At 41.5% G+C, this 23,962-nt stretch overlaps 1 long non-coding RNA gene across 16 annotated transcripts in view; it reads left to right on the forward strand.

The window, feature by feature from the left end:
* LOC308200232 overlaps positions 1–23,962 on the forward strand; it is a 154,737-nt gene that overhangs the window by 8,937 nt on the left and 121,838 nt on the right. For 3 of the 16 annotated variants that reach the window (XR_013955343.1, XR_013955344.1, XR_013955345.1), the window contains exon 3: positions 15,075–15,173. The exons of the other annotated variants lie outside the window; for them this stretch is intronic. This is a non-coding gene — a long non-coding RNA (uncharacterized lncRNA). The remainder of the gene's footprint in view (positions 1–15,074; positions 15,174–23,962) is intronic. 16 annotated transcript variants of the gene reach the window in all.

Genomic DNA, 23,962 nt, shown 5'->3' on the forward strand with positions numbered 1-23,962 from the left:
CTGATTTGAGTCAGATGCTGGTGTATTTGAGGAAAGTTGTGCAAGATATCTGTAATGGTTGTACAGTGAAGCACAATGTTCTCCATACTAGACTGATGTTTTCATTGTTAGAAGTTGTGCTGAGAAGGATTGCCTACGGAAAGGAATAATAGTAACTGGGACAAAGCCCTCTATGAACTGACTTTTGTTGTTTTTGTGGCCCAGCGCTACACAAAAGACTTGAATGTATCTGTTGGATAGATGATTTTTCATAGCAAAGATGAAAGGAACAATGTTGAGTGAGGTGGGACAGATGCATAGAGATTCTGTTATTATGTGACAATCTTTCTTTTTCCTTGAATGTATAGCTTAGAAAATGTAGACAGTGGCACCACCGTGATTCAAATATAGGGTAATGAACTATCTTTTGTGACTTATGAGAACAAACGATGCATCAAGATAAGCAGATGCAATACTGGAGTTCAGAAAGTTCAGAAGTATGAAAGGAGAAATCGTAGAATCAAGGTTGGAAAAGACCTCCAAGATCATCTCGTCCAACCGTCCACCTACCACCAATATTATAAGTAGTAATCAGGAAGTGTTATCTAGATTTTTTCTACAGTATGAAGTAAAAATTCTGTGAAATTCAGGAGGGCTGGAACTGCAGATTGAGGCAGCTGGTGCTGAGGATGCAACTTCTCTTCTTTCTCTGTGAACTAAGAGCAGCAGCTGGAGCGCACAAAGTGTGCTGCTGGATGCATCTGGTTTGGTTTTACCTGAAAGTAATTGACACAGCCTTTCAAAAACCACTCTGCAACACAGACTTAAAAGGACTAAGTGAAAATGACAAGGAGATTCATTTCAGAAGTGATCTGACTTGAAGAAAACACAGATAAGTGTGCTCAAAACAGTGGTTAAAAAGAAGCATTCAGGGGCTGAAAGTTGAACTGATCAACTCCTCTGCTGGTTTGGCACCCAGACACCAAGACAAATAGAAGACTTGACTCCCATCGCTGTTCAGATTTCAGCTGTACTTCTAGGTTCTAGCTCTGAACCAGGAATGGCCAAGCTGCTCTCCAGCTTGCAGCCCCATGGGCACTACCTCGGGACTGCCTCGCCATGCCAAAACCTGGGGGGACTACGGAGCACCACAAGCAGTAATAAACTTGCAAGCTTGGCTTACGTTTGTTAGCACGCTACATGTGTAAGCACATCTTACTTGAATAGGGTTAACGTGTTAAGCAGTAACACTTGCAAATATTTGTACGTATCTTGTGCATCTCTTTACTCTTCTGTGATTCCAGTCTGATGGTTTTCCAATATGCCCGGTGCTGCCACTGCACTGCATTCTTGGAGACAGTGCTTACTCTTTCCATGTGCTGAGACTGTAGGCAGCACTGAAGAACAAAAATCCCATTTCTCCATTTCCTCCTTGTCTGGACGGCAGGGCTCGCATTACTGCTTTCCCCGAAATGTCTGTTAGTGCCCAACCAGCCGCTAGTGAAAGATTTCACTTCTAGAGCCCCACCAGGTGGCACTGTGGTAAAACACTTAATGTAAGGCAGCTGTTAAACTACTCACCAAGCGGCTGCATAACTGCCAAATTTTAAGGGATCTTTAGAGTTAAGAAAATAGGTGGGATTTATGGGAAAAGTATTGATCTCTAATGGAACTGAGCGTTGTAAATGATATTTTAGAGAATTTGCCAGTTACTACAGCTCAAGGTGCATTTAGTGCTAACTGGCATCTGTTTAAGATATATCTGAAGAATTAGAACTAATGAAGAAAATCTGTAGGTGATTACAATATTTATTCATAAATGTTATTTTTTTTTTAAAAAAAAGCTTGGGACATGAACTCACAGCATTGCCAGGAATGATGTTCAGGTAGAGCTATGTAAGCCTTTCATGTTCACAGACCTAAGGGGAGGGTTGGTTTGTGAGGCTTGGTGCAAAGGTTCCCCCAGGCTGCTTTGTTTCCTTGAGCTGACACTCCAGTCCAAGTAGGTCCCCTTCTTATTTAGATTATTGTTCTGTACTTCCTGGGACTGAAAGCAAAACCACTTGTTTTTAATGTAAGCCATATTTTAAAAGCCATAATGTTAACATGAGACATCTGAAATTCCAGAACACTGATAAGCATTCACAATAGCAGGATAATTAATATCAGTGTTTATATAGTATCTCTCGCTGCACAAGATCCCAAAAGGACTTTGCAGATAATATCCTGCAGAAGCTATTGTAGCCATAATACAAAACATCTGGTCCGTAGCAGTTTAAAAATCCCATTTTAATTTCAACTCTGCTTTCCCCTAAAGTCAATGGACTATTTTGCCTTCCAGAGTTGAATTAAGCCCTTTGTTTTCATTTGGTCCTTGAAGCTAAGAGAAATGAATTACGGTAGTTTTGTTCAGCACCTCCTGGAGACCAAGTTTTAATTGCGGGTGCCCTGTTCAGATGGCTGGCTGGGATTTCCAGATGACATACAACCTGATCTAAAAGTGTTTCAGGGTACAGAGGGACATCTGGAAATTCCAGATAAGTGTTACAAGGCTTCATAAACTTGACAGAGACCTGAGCAAAAAAAGAACCCTGAAGGTATTTGGTAACCTTATGGGGGGCTGTAGCTCTGTCAGTGACAAGAGAAAACAACCGCCCCAAACTGTCTGTTCACTGTATAACCACAAAATCGTTTCAGTCTCACAAACTTTATTAGGTTAGTGAACTAAAAACCCAGAATTTGTCAGTATTGACTCAACCACAAAGGGCACCACCAGAGAAGAACAAGTGCTGGGAATAAACATGTGCATAGAAGGAACGTGATTTATCAGGCTGCTTTTGACCCACAGAAGTTCTTTGAGGGCTGGATCTTGTGTGCTTTGTTCTTGTCTTGGGGAACTGTCGGAGGCTGGCTGATGGAGTGTCAGCAGGGCCAGCTGGGGCTGTTGAGAGCTGCCGTGCCTGTGACCGCTGCCTGTTTCACATTTCCACCGCTTCTCACTCCGTTCCAGCAGGAGAAGCTGATGAGAAGGCTTTGTTCCAGGCTTGCAGCCGGCGTTACGGCTGGGCTGGGCGGGTGGGACTTCAACAAGATGAAAAAAACGCACGCATGGGAACGTGAAAAATTGAAATGGAAAGGTTGCTCTGTTACCTTTGGTGCAGTTTCTCAAAACCAGAAATACCAACTGGCTGGAGTCCTGCCAAGGAAGGTTTTCTTATATTGTCTGTGTCATCCTCTCAGACATCCAGCCCAAAGCATTTGTCAGCAGGAAGATGAATGGATGGGTAGATATTTTTATGCCATTCCTGCTTTTGTCCTCCTGTTCAATACAGTGGCGCAAATCCAGCTAAGAGTAGCTCTGCTTTCGGGCAGCTTATTTTGATGTGCTGAGTGAGGAACTGGAACTTTGGCAGTCACACTGGACTCACATAGGAATGTTGATACACATTTTTACCTCATCACCACAAGTTGCTTGAGGCTTACTTTTATTTAACAACATTTAAGTGTTTTCTTAAAAGGTGTCAGGTAAGCCTTCCCATTTTTCCTAGAATCAAAATATGGCAACAGCTTTTTTTGGATAATACAAAGGTGGAAAATAACTTTGGAGACACAGAAATCTGAAGTCTTTGAGGAAAACCTCCCTTCTGCTTTGTGCTGCAAGTCACCCTATATGGGAGGATGGAGGATAAGGGAAAGAGTTGTGTAGGAAGGAATGGGAATAGGAAGGAAGGAAGCTTGACTGTGAAAAGCAAGATAGAAAATGAATTATTTACTCAAGTGGCAGAAAATGAAAATAATGAAAAAAAGAATAAGCTAGCAAACTGTTACAGCTGTAAAGTACTTGTTTAAATTTACTTTTATTCCTGGTGATTCACAAAAGTGAAAGCTGAAACGCACCCAAAGTCCCTCAGTCCTTACTGTGTTAGTCACTTATGAACTGCAATGTATGAATCTAGTGGAACCTGACTGCTGTAACTGGAAATCTGTCCCACGGAAATGAGTGTGACCTCTTATGTCTTCCAAAGCTGTTTCCAGTCATGCAAATGGACAAGGCAGCTAACTGGGGCGGACAGTGCGTGGCTTTCAATGATACCATCTGTATCATACGTCAGGATTTTTGAGATTGCTGTTAATACCTCAAGCAGTGATGCTGCATCCCTACAGACAGTAAACTGAATGGATTTTGCTTTTCTGGACATTTTCCTTTGCTGCCCTGTTCTTAAAATACTAAAGGCCATTTACAGAATTTGCTGAGGGCAAGTGCTGCTTCAATTGCATTGCCTTTGCTATCAATGATTTTAAAGCAATACAAAAGTCATCTTCTTCGTGTCCTTTTACATCTTGTAGATTGTGAATCTCCGCGGAGCAATGATTTGGAGAGCAGTGTATTCTTTGTCTTTCTGTTGTCAATGATGAGACGCCTCACTCTGCTTCAGGGGATTTTGCTAGGTGACTCTCAAGGGATGTATTTCTGCTTTTGTTCCTGCAAACCACTCCAGTAACAGCCTCAGTGTGGTGCAAGTCAGAGGGAGGACCGCTGCAATGGCAAAATATTAACTCATTCAAATTCCAAGTAATAGCACACAAAGGATAAAACCTCCCTTAATTATGTTAAAATCTTAGTAGTTACTAAATGAGTATCATGAAACTATATTTAAAATTGCTTCTAATCTTATATAAAGCGCATACAACAGGTTCCTTGGCAGGGCCATTCAAATCATGCCTGTATCAGATGTAAAGTTTGACTCCTTATGAATTTGTGGATGCATGAAGGGAAGAAAATTTTAGCATAATATTTATAGGAATAAATTAGCAAACCACAGTATCTTCAAATGGTTTAAAATGTTCTTCCTGTGAATTTCTGTCAAACATGTTTTGAGATTTAGGCGAAATGTCTATTGACAACGCTTTTCAGAAAGCTCTTACATGAAGATCAGGGAACACAATAGATGATTGCATTGCAGTAATAACATACAAGAACACACAGGTACGGAGAGGTGCTAAAGGCATGGGAGGAACCCTGCTGCGGCTGCAGCAAATGGCAGAACTCAGTTTTTCTGTTATTTCACTGGTAGCAGCATTTCTTCTTGAAGCTGCTCATGTTAAAAATACTTGTGTATCCTTACACGCAATTAGCACTGGAAATCCGTGCTGTGGAAGGAGATGTGCCTGCAGGGGCAGCCCGCGGATGGGTTCTGGCAGCTTCCTTGCAGGTGGCTGATACCTGCTGTTTAACCATAGGTGAGGTACAGCTGAGAGTGCAAGACCGGACAACTTCTTCCCAAAGATCCTTTTAGATCAAAAACATTAACAGTGCTTTCAGATTCAAGGGACAGAGGATCATGCAACATGTTTGGTTTTGTTCTACAACTCTTAACCTGTTTTAATCTCACACTGGCCAAATCTCTATCAGCCTTATATGAACAAGCACTTAAAATAAGCACGCCAGCCCCTGAGCTGCTATACCTATGGGGAATATGGTAGAGAAACTTTCTGGAAGTAGTTAAAGAAAACATCCGTATGATGTGTTATACTGCTTCTATTAAGACATATCTGTAGTTGCATACTTGAGTTGTGTTCTGAACTTTTCTGCCACAGGATATGTGGCCATAGCTGGCTGAACAGTGCTGAACGGACATGATTTAAAGATAATTAGTTAAGCAAATTACTTGTATATGAGCACCTTTTGGGGAGGTAGTTATTCATAAAGCTTTCAAAGGAGTCTGAAGGCAGCAGCCACATAAATCCCATTGAAATTGAGTAGCTGTTGGATGCTTCTGTTTGAATTCAAACAGTTTGAACTTGCTTTTGCCTTTTATCTACTTTTCTATTTAAAATATACCTGCTGCATTTGACCTCATGGATAATAAACCCTGCTGGGTGGATGAGATTGTGACATGTCTGTTACTGCCTGTTTCGGAATTTGGTCTGTGTGCTGGACTCCATTAAGTTTGTACCAGTAATATTTTCATCTCTTGCTCCAAAGCAACTTTTACGTATCCCAGGGCCACCTTTTATTTGGGGCTTTTACTTTATCTGGACTACATGATGCTACTAGGAGATCTGGATTGTCAGCACATCGTGAATTTTCATGTGGACATGTCAAAGACACATGGCTGTACTTTGCTTTAAAGCCCTCCGTCCCTGAGGTGCTGTCTGCCTGTCAGGTATTTGCAGCTGGATGAGCAGCAATCCTGTAGCTGAGTATGGTGAAGACAGAGGAAATTTGCTCTGGCTCCACAGAAGCAATTAGTGGCCACAGCTCTCAGTGCTGTCAGAGGATTTTAGCAACTTGATCCTTTGATGTTTGGACCCAGAAATAAGTCAGGTTTATTCTGTCACACAGAAGAAGTTCTGCTTATCCTGTGCTTTCATCTAGAAGCAGCTGTTGCTGCAGAGGAGGGGCAGAAGTCACACTGATTCTGCACCCATGTAATTCACTGCTGCTGCAATAACCTCACTGGCAGCGTGAGCTCCTAACCAGCTCCTAACACCTCTTCCCTTGCAAATGCCATTACAGCAGGTGCATCTAAAATGGAGGAAATCATATACTTACATCCTGCCTCACTTGACTCTTTCCAAATACTACTGTTATTTTGTCTTCTACTATACTGGTTCTCCTTTACAAGTTTAATTAAAGATTAGGATTTCAAAGATCTCCAAATCTGAGGTCCAGCTGTGATTCATACAGCTGTTGGGATTCCCAGATACGAATGGGTTTCCTTTATTATTAGAGCACCCACCTGTTTAGACGTCAACTCTGCAAAGTGCAGAGCTCACAAATATGAAGCAGGTGTTTGATGAACACAAGAATGGGTTGTAGCTTTATTTAGAGACTGTCCGTAGTCTCAAGCATTTATTCATGAAACAAGCATAAAAATGGTTCACGTGCTAAGTTTCAATATACCTTAACAAGTGAGCTACAGCTGTATGAGTAATTCTGTACACGAGAGGGGCAGCCTTCATAACCTTACAGCTCATACTGTCAGGAAGAAAGATAATGGGTGTGGAGTATAAATAGCTGCACGTGAATCTTACTACCAGTACTTTCATTCAAAGACACATGAAGTAAATGGAAAGGCTCTCTCTGACCTCAATGAGATTTGGACAAAGTGATTACTTGCAAAGACTTATCAAATAAGCCAGACGAAAATAACTTCTGTTATTAGCTGTTTCTGACTGAGCCACATTCGAACCAGAGACAGAGAGGGAAGAAGTTCTGATTTCTACCCGGTCCCCTGAGCCACGCTTTTCTTGCCAAGTTATAGTTTCAGCTCTTGTTTCATGAAGTATGATTATTGGTGTCATTGTTCAGTTTAATTATAGATACTCAGTTACATAACTTCCTTTCTTGAAGGACTTACTTTGTTTCTGTTTAGGAATTTATAAGTAGAGACTGTGACCTTGACAGTTGGGAAGTATGTGTATGTCCAGGGGAAAACATCTGAAAGCTTGTTCTGGAGAAATAAGTCTCCAAGAGACCTAAGTAGAGCAATGGCCTTTATGCATCATGCATGCAGATGTTCCGAGCAAAAGCATGAAGCCATTATCCCCATCCCATAAGATTTCCTATTTACTTCAAAACCAACATTGAATTGTAAACTTAATTTTAAAAATCTAAGGTTCTTTTACCTTGCTATTAAAACAAAACAAACAAAAAAACCCACAGAAGCAATATGTTAGGGTATCCTATTAGAGTAAATTTGTCTAATTGATAGCCAGGAATCTGTTTTTGCTAATAACGTCACTACTGCAAGCCTGGTGGATTTCACTAAAGGAATTTTCTTTCTTCCCCCTGAAAGGTGAAGAACATAACCGGTTCCTTAATCTAGTGGACATTTTCTTCTCATCAGCAAAAAGTCTTTATTTTTACTGGTTTTAAATGTGAAAAGGCATAACTATTTAATGAAAGATGCATTCATAACTGGAGTGAGGTGCTAGGCACAGAGTAGTCTTTGTTGTTATACTATACGTTTTGTAGTTCAGCAGTGCTGGATTACTCTGACCATCAGCCAGGCCCTGTTCTGGCAGCCCTGCACTGTATTTTCTTGCAAGTGGTGTGACAGCACCTGAAAAAGCATGCAACTTCCCTTCACGCTGCTGCTGTTATCTGCAGTCACAGAGCCTGCGTGTTCTGATTCTCAGTTCAGTGAATCATCAGACAATGCTGTCTGTGCTGCTTGTGTCATTTTCTGTTTTATTAATGGCCAATGCCTTTCATAGTTATTTTCCACATGACTGCAAGAACCAAACCAACATAGGATGTCACAATTCATTAGGTACCAAGTGAGTTCCTAGCTTATCTGAAACCCATGGAACACCTTGCCTTCTTGTTGAGGACAGCTGATCTGGAATTTTGTCCAAAAGATAATGTGATCTGGAACATTTTCTGCAGTACTGATCACTAGATTCTGTCAAATACCAAGAGTGCTATTATCTGTTCCAGAACTGCAAGCTAAAATGAATCCAGAGAAAAGAGCTCTGGTTCTCTCTCCATTCATTCCTGCTCAAAGAATTATGTCGTGATAAAAACTCCAAACACATCTGCTTTCTAGATTTGCAAAATGCTTTCTGCGACTACACTTATTTATGGACACTGTTAGCAGAATGACTTCTCTAATGACAGAAAGGATTTCTAAACGTATACGTAGGAATTGGGAATACTATATTTTTCAGTGGTTTGAATTATAGAAAAATAAACAAAATTAGTAAGTCTTAGAAGACAAACCTTTATCCCTCTACTGTAGAAGCAAAAAAACATACATCTGAGTTTAGGAATTACAGCTAGAAATTCTAAACAAACCACCTATTTTTAATACCCCAACACTTTACATGATAAACCTACTGGGAACAGGGAACTGTCTTACCCAAATTCTCCTGTCATTTGTATTATTCAGCATTGTTCATGTCTCTTTATGGAATTCCTGGATGTTCTATAGCTTTCAACTGCAATGGCTTATCTGTTTCACTTCTACATGGTAAAGATATGAATAAATACATCTCATACTTCATCACAACCATCTGGAAAAGCCTTCTACTAAGGCCATTTAAATTCTCTAATTGTCAGGTTGTGTGTTTAGAAGAAAATAGGAATGTTCTTCTCTTATGGTGCATATTGTGTGCTTTTCTGATGAGACCTGAGTATGAAAGAAAAATAAACTTTATTAAATTAACTTTAATTTTAGTTATCTCAATAAATTATTCAGTTACGTCATTCACAATTTCTGCTCTTTGTAATTCAGAACCAGATGGAAAATAACCAGCTCACATTTAATTCAACGCTTATTACAACTGGTGGCAGATACTATGCAAAGTAGAACCAGTTTTCGATAAAAACAGGCTTTTTGCACGCAAATCTGTTGCTTCAAGAGAACTCTGGAGCCTTGTAACTGGGCAGTTCCTCAGCACAAATAGTGTGTGTTGGCAGCACATTCTGGCAGGTTCACTGTTACCAGGCTGTAAAATGCAATGAAATTGCTTTATTTGCTGCAGGTAACTTAGGATTTATTTACTTTGCAACTGTCCTGCTCGCAATAATCACCTATTCTTTTCCAAAGGGAAGTGAATAGGTATTTGACATAAATATTGGAAGTAATATTCTTTCTCTATAACATCTTTTTATTTGAGTCGTTAGGTGATAAAATACGTAACACTTCACGGGCAGGCCACTGTCTACAATCTGATCTACATCAGTACTCACAGAGCACTGTCAGCCATCTTCTCCTAGGCAGCCTATACATATAAAACAATGAATAGGTGGTGTTCGTGGAGTCCCCAGAAGACATTTCCTACGCTACAGCAGTTACTATCACAGTTGCCACCAATTAACTCTCACTGACAGTCTCACAGTGGAAGGTAAAAAACGGATGGGCATATAAAATGAAGTGCTTCTTCACCAGCGTGATTCAGTTCCTTTGGGTAAGACCCGAGTCATACTGACAGTACTGCCCTCAAGGTTATACTACGCATGGATTAAAGAGTGAATGCTCCTTTCCTAGGAAGTATGATGATTCTACTCTTCTAAAAATATTTTCCTGACTTTCCCACTAATACAGAGTCCCTAGATTTTAGATTTCTCAGTGCCATAAACAACTTTCAGTTTCACAAAAAAAAAAGACTGATGATCACTGGTGTGTTGAGCTGCTTGTAATATGTTCAAGATATACTGCAGTTTGACTAACACTCCACATACATGTAATGTATTGCATACTCGAATATTCAGTATAAAACAGATGAAATCCTGAAAAAAAAGGTATTCTGTTGTTCTGAGTTGTTCAAGGCCTGTGAAATGCTGTTTAATCACTTGTTGTGTACTGTACTGTAGCTCTTCTCATGCCTGTTTCATATTTTTGTCCCTTCGCAGATTTTTGTGCCTGACAGGTACTTAACCATTTCAGTAATAACAGAAATGAGGATACTTCAATGTCTTTCTGTATCACTTTTGAACCCGGAGCTGCTTGGTGTTACTGCTTGTAACAAAAATCTGCTTGTGTAGCTGTCACTCAGTGGAAAATTTCAGATATTTCAGATTCTCCTTTTTAACATTCTTCTCCTCTGAATCCCCGATGTACCAGGACCCACATATTTTGGAGACATTTCCCTCCTCTACTTATATCCTAAATATGAAATTTGATTAATTGAAGAATCAGACTTTGCATTCAGTCAAAATGCAGTCCCTGTATTTATCAACTCAAAGTTTAATTAGCATGAAGCATGCCACAAGCAAGCCCTACAAGGGAATGGGGGAAGGAATGTTGTCTTTTAAAAGAAGGTGCTTGAACTCTGAATTCCTTGTACTCTGTCCTTCACATGTGGGAAGCCCAGGCTTATATCTCAAAGAACTCTTTGAGAATGCTTGCTCTGGCTGACTACATCTATTCATTTTCTTTCAGTTCACTAACTTTCAAACGTATATGCATGAAATATAATGTAGGTATACAACTCAGGGAAAATCTGGGGTAATTTGTATCTGCAGTAGGTGTTGACCTAAAAGGGTACATGAAGTTTTAAACATTATTCTTTTCTGTTCAAACAAACATGAAACATTCTTCTCAAAAGGAGTACTGTGAACATAGCGGCTTATTCAAAATTAGAACTTTAGCCAAGATTATCTCATTTTGGAGACTCCTTGTATCAACACAGTGGTGCATTTGCATACTGAGGTATAATTGTCTTGGTGATTTAGTGGTATAGCCTGTAAGACTATTTGATAATACATACATATGAAGATCTGTGTTTACCTTAGGCTTAATGAGCCTCCACGATGACAAATCATCCTATGCATGGAAGCATGCAGCAGAAAGAAACTTCCCATCTTGCTAGGGAAGCTTTTGCAGCAGTACTTTGGAAATTTTAGCTCTAACTCACCAGATTACAACTCCAATTCTTTGATATTTCACTTAAATTGGAAATGTCTGAAGTATAGGCCTTCTGCTTGAATCAACCACCTAGGAAGAACTGATGATCTAAAACACACAGCCTGAAGTTCTCCCATGTGGTCATAAATTACTGTACCTCACATCATGAGAAAAACATGTCATGCAATGGCTGCTATCACATTAGGAGATTAAAACATATCAACTTACTTACTGTATTCCTTGATAATTTAGCTTCAACTTATCCTTTGCAAATCAAGACCAAAGGAATTGAGCGTTATCTAGTAGCAAATAAGATTTCTTGCAGCATTGTTTTTAAAAACCTTCAATATTTGCCACAATAATGGCTTTTTTTGTTATATATTTTTTTTAATTTATGGCTTACAACACTTAGTTCAATTAATTCACTGAACCATTTTATCCCTCTGCTCTCCAAACACTGCTCAGATGTGAGACAGGCACAGAGCAGCAGTGCAGTCCTCTCCAGACAGCATCGGGTTTTCAAGTATAATCATGAGCAGTGATTTTATAGAGTCAACCCTGTAAAAAAAAAAACAAACATTTTTTTTAGCTTTGTCTGTCAGCACCTCATGTTTCTGAAGAATCAAAAGTACTTTTATGAAATGTTTGAAGGTAAAATGAGATTGTGTAACAGTATAAAGTCCTGTTCTACATTTAAGAAAGTGAAAATCTGGCTGTGTCTCAGAAAAATAGCTCAAATGTGAGCTATTGTATTATGTAGCAAAATATGCCTGTCATGGAAAGGGTCATTTCCACAAAAGTTAAATACATTTCAGATGCTTGTCAGGGACACCTGCGCCTGTCTGAACCACTTTCTTTAATGCTCAGCCCCGTGTTGAGGCAGGGTTTTATACCTGCTATTTTAAGTGACGTACTTTCAGATGATGTCTGCTACCTTGACGAACCGACCACTGTTCATTCAATGCCTCAACCTGGGAAAGAAATTAAATTAATGCCTTGTAGTCATCCTCCCCGGTCCCCGGCAGGTGTTTGCACATCGCTCAAGGCCTAATTATTACCTCTGGTGCCACAGACAGCGCCGGTGACCCGCCGTGCAGGTAGCAGTGGGGCAGGGAGCCCTCCACTGCCCACCGTGCCGGGGACCAGCTGTCCTGACAGAGCCCTGAAGCCACCCCCGTTGTGGCTGGGTGCTGCTTGCCTGCAAATGGGGGCACCCTGCCCCACAACCTGCTGACCCTCATGCTGCCGCGGCATCCCCACTGCCCTGCGGTAGGGCCAGCGGTGTGGGGGGCCCGGCCACTGTCCCAGCCCTGCGTGGCCTCTCCTGGGGAGGACACGACAAAGCACGCAGGGAACTGGACCAAAGCAGACCATCATCGCCAGCCCGCGGATGGCTGGTAAGTGTGGCTGCACCACTTGGGTGCCCCCACTGCTGGAGGGTGGCCATGAGGAGGCCTGGGGGTCCCGCTGCATCAGCCCGGCCTTCCTCGCAGGGTACCGTCCCTGTCCTGAGCCAGTACTGGGGGGGTCAGGTATCTGCTCACTGAGGGCAACATGGGATGATGGGCGACTTCACTGCGTACCCCGCTGCGGTAACGGTGTTTCTGCGAGCTTCGTGAAGTCTGGCCTCGGGGGGGCCATGGCAGCAGCCCTGGCCGGGGACATGGGAGAGCCCTGCAACTGCTCGGGATGTTACACAGCAGGTTTGGGGAGACGTGCTTTATATCCGAGCTACAATTTTTCAGTGAAAGTATTAGAAAACGCTTTTTTTTCCCCTTTTTTTTCTTTTCTTTTTTTCTGTTGGGATTTTTGTCTTCCAAAATAATTATTATGACTGCGTTGTGCAGGTTGGATTTTGCATACTCTCTGTGCTGGGCAAACAAGCCGCGTTGTGGAGTGTTGATGCAGTGGGCGGAAAGAAATAGAGTGTGCTGGAAAGCAATGTGATGGAGCAGTTAGTGCATGCAGAGAAGTTAGGTCATTCCTTATTCTATTACTGATAGTAAGAAAATTGCCTAATTCATATTGTGTCAATTTCCGCATCTGTTAAAATGCAGATTATTATTTTATGGTAATAGAAGAAGAACAAAATAAATACACTGCATACTTTTATTTGTAAAGCTATACATGCAAATCCCTCAAATTGCTTATCCCTTATACAAGTACGAAGAGGCTTTGCCCATGACACGTACATGGTGGGAGCTGCAGGAGGTCTGCCCACCTGGTTCCCCCAGAGCTGGGGGCAGAGCAGTGGCCGCAGCCTGTGGTGTCCTTGCCGAGGGGCTTTGCTCATGGCAGACGGGTTCAGAAGGCTCCTGTGCCTGCCACATCCCCTCTCCCATGGTACATGAGATCCTTCCACGAAAGCTCCCTGTCAGTGGTGAAATCCTGCGTGGCGTTGTTGGTTCATTCTTCTTTCCTTTGGGAGTGGTGAGAGTTCTAGAAGGTAGAAAGAATCTGAGGAGCAGACTGGAAGTAAGGCTGAAATCATGAGGTCCATTCTGCTGATTTGTTGGCTTTGAGCCCCACTGCTTCAAATGGTAGTTGCTTTCCCTTTCAGATTTACATGACTGACTTACGCTTTTATTTGATCTCAAAAACCTGTTCAACCGATGCGGTTCATAGAAAAAGTGCCTTTCGAAGACGTCAGAGAGAGATGTTTCCTGGTACTTCCATGGCCTTTCTGCTCTCTCTCTTGGCCTTCAGTTATTTGTTCAAGCGTTTCAAAGAGCACGCCAGAAATACTTTTCCTTTTTTTCTCACCAGGAAAGTAGTAATGTGGTAAGGGTGATGCATGCGCTGCAGATTAATAGCTTTTGGTCGCTGTAGTTCTCTAGCATTCAAAAGACATTCCCACTACAGAAGGCCTAAATTAGAAGCAAAATGTATCTTTTCAAGGGCAGACAGTTAAGCAAGAGGTGACAAAGTCTGGTTGGTCTCTCTATAGCATATGTGGTCTTGTATGTCTTGACAAGCTTCAGTCAGTATTTGTTCTGTACGATGCAGTTAAATGAGAACCTCAGAGGTCTGCAAGGCATGGGTTAGAAGATAAGTAATTTCACCATAGTATTTTGCAATTATCACAGTAGCAGCTATTGCTTTTTATGATAATACTTAGAGTTCTACAGCAGCATCTCAATTTTGTGTCAGTTTCAGAGGTTTTGGATTTAGCTGAAATTACCTCAGTTAAGCCATAGTTTCTGTCTTGTCGGTGCAAGTGACAGGGTGGGGTGTGAGCTCTGCAAACAGACGGTGTAATAGGAACTGTAATGATATCATTCATCACTTCTTTTCTCAGGTTTGGGGATAACACTCTGAAGTCACAACAACAGATTCTGGTTTTTGGTTATAGCAGTATGTGCTCTCAGTCATTAGGATTATGAGATTAAGTTCGAAGTGAGTTCTTGCTATCTGGTAACAAAAGAAATGGAGCCAAACTGCCTAACGCTGGTGAGTTTGGACTAAGAAATGTGCACTCAATGAAGGCTGCATTTGGGTGTACCTGCTCAATGCTATGCCAACCATCTCTGCAAAATTCCTATCCTGGCAAAGCTTTAGCTCGGGCAGACATCGAAGTGCATTTCTTATAGGCATGAATTTCGTCCAATGTGCACGCCTTCTCCAAATGACTTCGTTGTGCAGAATAATAAACTCATATCAGCAAAAGCAAGAGCCAAAACGACGTGTGCTTCATATTTTGTGTCCCCACTTAAACTGTATGCATCTTTTCTTTTGCAGTGGTTAACTATAGGACTTCCTCTGAGGCTTGTTTGGGCTGCACTTGAAATTGGGATACTTGGCATTTCTTGTAACGCACCTTTTAAAGGAAGGAGAAAGGTAAATTTCTCTGTGCTTTAAATTCTGTTTGAGGAAATCAGTAACTTGGAATTACAATCCATGCTTCCACCTAGAAGATTAGAGGACAAAGGAAAGCATCATTGGGAGCAGCTTCGTTGGGAGCGCAGAGCTTCCCTGTTAATAGTCAAGGTGCTGTTAGCAGCAGCAGCTTCTCTGGAGGAATTGTGGCAAACCTTAGATGTTCACTGCAGGGAAAAAAGCTGCATAACAGGCTGGGGATGGGAAGAAGGGGTTACAGTAGTGAGCTGAGCTGATGTGAACAAGCTGAAACTCAGTAGGGCTGAATTTCCTTGAAAAACAAAAGGGTGTAGGCACTGGCTCCTGCCATGACTGAGGAGCAGGAGTACATTGCAGGCAGTAAATGGTGTTTAACTTGTCCCTTCTTTCATTTTGGGGTCTTCTAAATTGGTCCCCAGGAGGAGTTACTTTGGAGGGAGTCCTCTGAACAGGCTTGCAGCTCCCAGCGGTGTCATTATCCCGGGGAGGAGTGCTTGGTTTGATATGCCCCTGTGAGGCCCTCCTGCCTTGTTTCAGCATGCTTTCTGCAGTGACTTCCTAGTGGGGCACTTTCCTAATCCTCTATCAGATAGGCTTCCTAAGCCCCCGAGAGCCACTGAGCCCTGCTGCAGCACGGCGGCGTGGCCTTGAGAGGAGCAGTTCTGAGCCCGCGCTCCCTGTGCTGCTCTCGGGAGCATCAGAGGCAATGCTGCCCGTGTGATCTCTGCAAGTCCTTTTGGCTTTGCATTTCTGTGAGTCCCTGATGACGCTTGCATATTTTACCTTGTTTCCTCATAAGGATCTTAGATAATTCCTTACCCTTACATGTCTATAATTGTTTTCTTAAGATGCCGGGAGTTTTTCTTTCCTTGTGTATCATGTGTAGCTAGTACCACGAGATGTTTTGTGGAAGGAGACAGAAAACTTTTCATATAGTTTTTAGCAAGTTAGTTGGTATCAAACTTCAAAGAAGGTTTGATAGAGGAAGGGCTTTAATTAGGTACCAGGTATATGTAGGCTGAGAGCACAGAAACTTTGTAAAAGCACACTGTTTTGCATGAAACGGAGGCCAAAATCTACATCTTCCTACGTCAGAGACAGTGATATAACTGTAACACTTAAGAAGCTTTGTGGTGTTCCTGACAGATATCTTGTGTTCTGATGCAAGGTTTTACAGTACTTGAGGCAGACTAGTCTGCTTAGTGTCAACTAACTGAATAAATGAATAGAATGTTTACATTTAAAGTTTTAAGCAGTGTTGTATATCATACAGTTCTGAATATTTTCCTTCGGTGGCATGTTAATGTCACAGCCTATATTGCTTTGTTTTCTAAGTTTTGTCCTTAATCTGTTCATTGCATTTCATTACCACCTCCAGGTCATTAGCAAAGTGACACCCAAGGGGGAAGAAAGAAATCAAATGACAATGTAGGTGATGTCTGACATTAGCCAAATGTCAGGCTTTCTGATGGAAGCATCAAAATTAATCTGAAAATGTTATACCAGTTTTAGTCATTTTCCTAAGAGATTGAAAATACAAGAGGCAGGCTGATGACATTTTGATTATAGTCTCAAATTGCAAAGACCTTACAGAACATACTTTTTCTCACATAATTAAAACCTGCTGTTACCTTGATCTTTATTATATTTTTCCATGTCCTGGCAGGTCTCTTGGGATTTGTATGCTATTGATCCTTGTTGCTTGAGCAAATGTGATGTGTCAATATTGCTTAGATGAGCAAATGGCTCTTCTAATTTCATATTTAAGGGTAAAGAAGGGGAAAAATACACGGTAAAGGTAGCACTGAGATTATCAAGTCACTGGTACCCTAATAAGTGCCAGGAAGCGAATTCAATTTAGGAAAAGCTCAAGCCCATGTCTAGCTTTAAGCCCCAGGTTAATCCCACTAGGTGTGACTGCTGGGGGATGCCCGAGCAGGCCACCTCCCGGTGCGTGCCCGGCTGCAGGGCTGGGGGCAGGCTGGGCTCACTGGGATGTTCGGGTCTGCCCTGGGCACCCTGTGCCACCGCCTACGGCTGCTGCGACTCCTCAGTCTGAGCCAGAGACATCTGAGCCAGAGACATTGCTCTTCCCATACATGAAATAATAAAAAATCTTAGCTGTCCCATACAGTTAATGTTTAACTGGAGTAAATGCATCAGCAGCATCTAAGGAAGTCTACCAGGTGCACAGGCCTGCCGACCTCAGCACTGGCCAAGTCTTAGGACGAAGAAGAGAATGTGCCCCTTGCACTGAGGTGCTCGCGTTTGGCTGGCGAGGCCGGCCCGTGGCTTGTCAGTGGGGAGGGCCGGAGGGCTGCAGGCCAGGCTGCTGGGCACGGGGCAGACGTTCCCAGCAGACGTTTTGGAAAGACTGACTGGTCCTCGTCCTGCAAACCTGCCTTCTGGGTGCTTCTGTCCGGCCTCCGCAGCGGAGTTAGGTCTGCTGCCTCAGGGCGGCCGTGCCGAGCAGCAGCAGCATGATAAGTTTTGGGAACTGATGTGCGGCGCTTGAGGAGAAGCTTGCCGTTCACCAGGGGTGTCCCCTTCCAGCTGCTGCCACTGCTTGGCCTGCACACTAACCCGAGAAAATGAATCGTGTGACAGTCAGAGATGGGAAGATTTTTCCCCAATTTAAACCATTTTAAAGCATGTTTAGTTTTGCCATCTGTTGTAAACAGTAAAGCACCCTGCCTTAGCATATTATGAAGTGGCATTTTATGGTGACTGAGAGTATATTGGGCTTTAATGTGGTTGGAGCATACAGCTGCAGTGGTAAAGCAGAGCGGCTGTAACTGCCATACAGCAAAAGAGCTCAGGCAGCCCCGGGTCGGCAACTGGACGGGTGAGATGCTTGCAGAACTGCCTGCGGTTTCAGGGAGGGATTCAAAGTATGATTTCAAAACACTTCCCGGCCATTGCTAGAGAGTGCTTGCTGGCTCTTTGGCTCTGTCAAGGTCAGAGCTTAGTCCAGTGGCCCTAAAAATGGGCGGCTTTGGAGAGAAATAGAATCACAATACCTGAGTGTATTTGCTGTTTCTGTACATGCTGCCGTTTGCAGTTCTGGTTTGATGTGTTGTCCCCACCTCCCATGTACGCATATGAAGACTGAAAGAATTAACTCAAGTTTTGGTTTAAATGTGTACCTAGAAGACTGTACTTACATCCACTTAGATATAAACAGAAAATGATGTACGCTGTGTCTAGCCATTGGGGCTCCCCCACAATCCTGGGCAGGTGTGCTCAGGAAAGATGAATGGAAATTGGGATTGATGGGGTGGAGGATGGGATGGGATGATCACAGGAATGCAGAGACTTTTATTTCTGTGAAACAACTAGAACCTTTTTTTTTTTAAATGGTATTTCATGGAAAATGTCATCCTCTTGACTTTTGGCAGAGAACACATCCTAATTAATAAGGAGCACAGAATTTTCAACACTGCAGCTACACATTTTTCTACACGGCTCTACTAATATGACAAGTAGCGTGATAAAATCAATTAAGATCAAGGCCGTTTGAAGTTGTGAACTTAGTGGTAGGGTGACTTACTATGGCCCTGGCAAAGAGCTTAGTGTATGTGCTGAGCCTGGTAATAGTAACAGATCACGGCATCTGCAGGTCCTCACCACTTATCTCTTGAGCTGAGTGAAAACTCTTATTTGAATTGACATCATGAAGGATTTTGTAAGCAAGGCTTTTTGGCTTTAAATGAATGGTGAGGCATGTAAAATAAACATTTATGTAATGTGAGATTATTTTAAAAAATTAGATTGTTAGACTATTGACTACAACTATGATTTTGGTGGGAAATTCAGCTGCAAGAAGAAATGAGAGAAGCTGTCCAAAGAGATTTTCTGGACTATGTTTTCCTGAAGATTCGCACAGGGTCTCCTGTCAACAGCTTTTATTTGCTGATGTTTCTCCTGACAAATGCCTTTTGAAAAATAAGTGCTCTTTAAACTCATCTGTGCTCAAATTTGCATTTCCTTAATGCAAAACAGATGCACTGATATCACTAGTGACAATGAGTTAAGCTCAGTTCAGAGTTCTCAAGGATATTAAAATGCTATGGAAGACAAATGCCCAGGCAGGAAAATCCCACAACAGGCCTAAAGTAATCATGAAAAAAACGATGAGGATATTTGGACTTTACATTTTAATGAGACTCACTGGAAACCTTAAATCCATTTGCTTTTCCTCTTCTAGGCTTTCAGAAGAGAAGAGACAATGACTAAAGAGAAAATTTGGCATTAGTGTGGGTAAAGAAAAGTGTTATGTTAAGTATTAAATTCCTTTGCAGATACCCTGCGCATAGAGTGAGTAAGTAGAAAAAGGTTTAAGAAACACTGTAAAATTAAACTTTATAAGATTATTTTTTCATGGAATATGCAGTAGCTGCCACATAGAATAAATGTATGTTTTTCATTATATTTTTATTACACATTTAAAGCACATTAAGGAGCAAACAACCATCAAAGAAAAAGAAACTTATTAGATTTAGCAAGTAATCATATCAGTTTTATGTATGGCTATATTTCTTGAAAACGGGGAAAGATACATGTCAGATGTCCTTTCAGGCTATTTAGTAAGCCATTTTTCTCTGGGAGAACGATATTAATGGCTGTTTTGCTATGTTCATGTTGTATTGCGTGAACATTTTGTCTTTTTTATTGCGGTTTCTTGTAAGTGTGCCCATTACAGCTTGAGCAATCCAGTAGAGCATCTGGAAAAAATATATTGCTTTGATTTTTGTCTCTAAATGGGCATGAGTTTGTGTGTGAGCTCCTAAATTGTTTAAACATTTAGGCAAACATTTGAGGTTTTGTGGATGTTGAAGAGTCACTTCATGCCATCCTCCAGGAGTGAAATCTGTGCAGTCTTTGGAATATTTACTGCTCTAACACCGACAGCATGGCTATCGCTTCTGGCGTGCCACATCCCTTGAGAGCGGGGGCTGTATATCTCTGTGAAGGGACCTTGGAGGTGTCTGTGCTGTACGCCGTGTGGTCAGAAGTCCAGGACATCAGGCTGTCCATGCTTCAGGAAGTGTGTAGGCTCGGGACATTTTATTAGTGCTTGTATAGATGTGGTTTCTATGATCAGCATATCCTTTAAAAGGAGCATGTTTGCAGCTGCTAGTCCAAGATGTTTGAAAATGTTGTAAGCAAATTGCCCTTCGGTGATCTTGGTCCCAGTCTTGCACGTCTTGAGCAGGGCTGCCATGTGCACGGCTTGTCTTGTTGAGTCCCCACCTGCCTCAGCCCCGTGTCCAGACCTGACCAGCTGGACAGAAGTGACTTGGGTCATTTTTCCAGGACCTTCAGAAGTGCAGATGTCTTGCCAAGAAGTGTGCCTGAGTCTAGGCACACAGCCACTGCTCGTAATGAGGCTTTAAGGCCTGGGTGCAAGACTAGCATTATATTTTGGTGACTGTGTCAGTACTAGAAGGAGGTTAGTATTGTGTAGTGACTCAGATAAAACACCCTGTTGTTGGCCTAGGTAATAACACAGTAGTAAAGTTTGCATAGATATTGAATGGGCACTTTAATGGAAGATGCTGAAGTGCTGAAAGCCAAAAGGGCAATACTTGTTTTCATGCTGAATTGCTACAGTAAATTTAGCAATAAGACTTGACATTCTCTGCCTAATAAGAGCAATTTTTATGCTCAAATTGTGACTCTTTATAAAAAGGAAAATAATATTAAGCAGTAGCATATAGCTTCATCAGCTTCAGTTTCTACAAATGTCAATGTACTTATTCATGTAGTTGATAAATGTCACTTTAAAAGAAAATTCTCAGTGGCAACCTGATTTATATTTCTCTGTAACAATCCTTTATTTTTTTTTCTTGAAAATGTAAACTTCTTTAAAAGAATTGTTAATTAAAGATTCATTCCACTGAAAGTATTTTGGGATTCCATATATTCATGACACCTATTATTAGACCAACATGCTTGAATTTCTTTGTCATGGAAGCTCCTTAAGCAACTTTGCCATCATGAATTAAACATTATAGGATTATTAATTCCTACATTATTAGGAGAATCAATTAAGGTTATTCTGCAGTAGTGATCTGGGGAGTCCTAGACAAGGTGAACCTCTGTTGCTCTAGGCAATGAGCACAGCTGAAAGGAGGCCCCAGGAATTGCACTTTAAGCCGTGATGGGAAGGATTTTCACCATAACGTGGAAGGTGGAGGATGAGGTACAATGACTGGCTGCTGTTAGTTTTACTTAGAGCTCTGTGTCAGTTAGCTCTGTGAAAGCTAAATCGAGTTTTTATTAGTTTGATGCAAAAAGCCCCATGCATCTATCAATTAAATGATTTTAGAACTAAACTACACAGCTGGAAAGCTTTTTATGACCCACTGTATGCTTTGTGTAGCATTTAGTATGGTATGGGTTCAAAATTACTTCTTGCCAAAGCGTCTTCAGCACTTAAGCAATAAGCTTGTGAAGATTTTCAAAAAATGAAGGATAGCCTCAAAAGCTGTAAGAAAAACTTTATAACGAATACATCACTTCTTCCTAAAGCACCGTTAAGGGGTTTTGTATTTGCCTGTATTTTAGTCATTATGCTGCTAGAAAAGCACTGTTACACTTTCATTCCTTCATTCTAAATGACCTCACTTTTTTTTTTTTTTGGAACATTTAATCAAAATCTGCATCTAGTTGCATTGAACTGTTTCTAAAAGCGTGCAGAAAAATGGCCAGTGCTTCTGCAGCAGGACATCTCTGTTACTGGGCTTAGTCAGCCGCAGAGCTGCACATCTGGGGTGTTTAAATGAATATAAAGACTTCGTTTTTTTTCTGGTCTTCAAGAACATATGCTATAAGAACAAGAAGTGCTTGAGAAGGATTTAGGAAAAGTATAGAGACAGACACACCGTTGTTTATAATAGTGAGTTATTAACTTGTTTTACAATTTAATGAAACTTAAAGGGGTTCCCTGTTTATTTGAATGAAATGACCAAGAAAGAACAGTAATCACAGGGGAGGAAGCTAATTTGCTTATTCAGTGGTAAGTCTGCTTTGCTTGAGTGATAGGAAACACCAGAGTGAACACAATAATGTACAGCTGGCTTGGAAAAACAGCCATCCAAATGCTGCTTCTCCAACAGAGTAAGTAATGTTCTCTTGCTGCAGTTACATCCACTTCTATTTATTTTGCTGAAGATTCAGCTGAATTCTTTTCTGAGACAGGTTATTTTAGTTTAAGAGTGTTATTTTATAGAATTTTGGGTTGATGAACACTTGGAAAAGTGTTTTTTTCTAGATTCCCTTATTGGTTTACTCAGAACAGCAAAGCCTTGTGTTTTATTTCCAAATCAATACGACACTTTGATAGATGCTGTTCATTTGAGCATAATTTTACTTTAAATAGCAGCCACTCCTTGGGAGGTCTTGGCCCTCAAAGGGAGAAAATGTGATCGGTGTTTGCATAACTATAGCTTGCGTTTGTTTTCTGTTTCAGAGGGGGGGATAGTACAGGTGTATGCCTTTATAGAAATGCTAAAATATTTACTGATTAAATGGCTTTAAAACTTAATCTGTGCAGTCTTTGTCATGGAAAAAAAAGTTCCTCGTACTGCTGAAATGGGTTCTGCTTTCTTGCTACTGCTCAGGGATGATCTCTTCTGCCTTCCCAGCTGCACTGTGTTTGAAAAGTGTGAGGCTGGAGCTCCAGAAATGTAGAACTGAACTGGCTCAGGGGATCTCCGTACCAGACCTGTGAAGAGACCAGAGCAGCGCTGGGCTTTCCGCAGACCTCCTTCCCCTGGGTGGGTTGGAAGGCCGAGCAGGGTGTCGCAGGGGATCGCGCTGGTGGCTGGGAGGGGACGGGGGGGTGCCCGGCGTGCAGTGGGCACACGCCCTCTGAGACCTCTCTCTCAGCAGTCTGTGTGAAACAAGACTGAATTTGGCTGTTCTGGAAAAATCAACTTTAATGAAGCTTTAAAATGAACACTGCTGATTAGCCCTATTGAACATATAGCAAAATATTCAAAAATTCAAAAAATATTTAATGCTAGAGATACATGAAAAACTGCTTCTGGTCACATTTGTGCCGTGCTTTGAATAACTGTCTGCTTGCAGCTGTTCCTCCAAATTGCTAGAAGTTACTGTCTGTGGGCTTGGAGCAGAAGTTTTGCAAATATATAAATATATTTTCTTTGATGGTTTTATGATTCTGATCATTATTTTCACATTGTAGACTTCTGCATTTTTATATGTAACATTCTTGAATAATTTTTAGACAATTATCATGTTCTTCATGTGATTAGGACACATGTATAATTGTGTCATTAGGACAGTTAATTGCAGTGTATAATGAGGTTATATAAATTTCCTTGTGAAGCATGAGTAAAATGAGACACATGCTCACAGGCAGTTTTGAAGGATCAATGTCTCAGACGATGGCTTTCACGCCATTAAGAAAGGTGGTGGAAATGCATTCAAACTGTTTTGCAAGGTACTTCCAAACCGAGTTTGATCAGAACTGAGAATTGAGTTTTTAAAGAGAAAAAGAAAAGAAAGCCTGAAACTTCAAAACTTTGCATTTTACGATCTGTTTTAAACCTTTATCCATAGGAGAAGACTCAGTAGGTTAATTATATCAGCTAGAAAAAGACAATTACGACAGCAAGGCTTTTGCCACCAGCTGGCATTGATGGTCCCCATACGGTGCGGTGCTGCTATGCCAGGCACTGGCACTGCAGAGGGCAGTTTGCTTTTTGGGTTGGTGGTGCAGGGTTAGGATAACTTTCACAACA

This window comes from Anser brachyrhynchus, assembly GCF_964034855.1.
Source record: "Anser brachyrhynchus genome assembly, chromosome: 10".
Taxonomy (NCBI): domain Eukaryota; kingdom Metazoa; phylum Chordata; class Aves; order Anseriformes; family Anatidae; genus Anser; species Anser brachyrhynchus.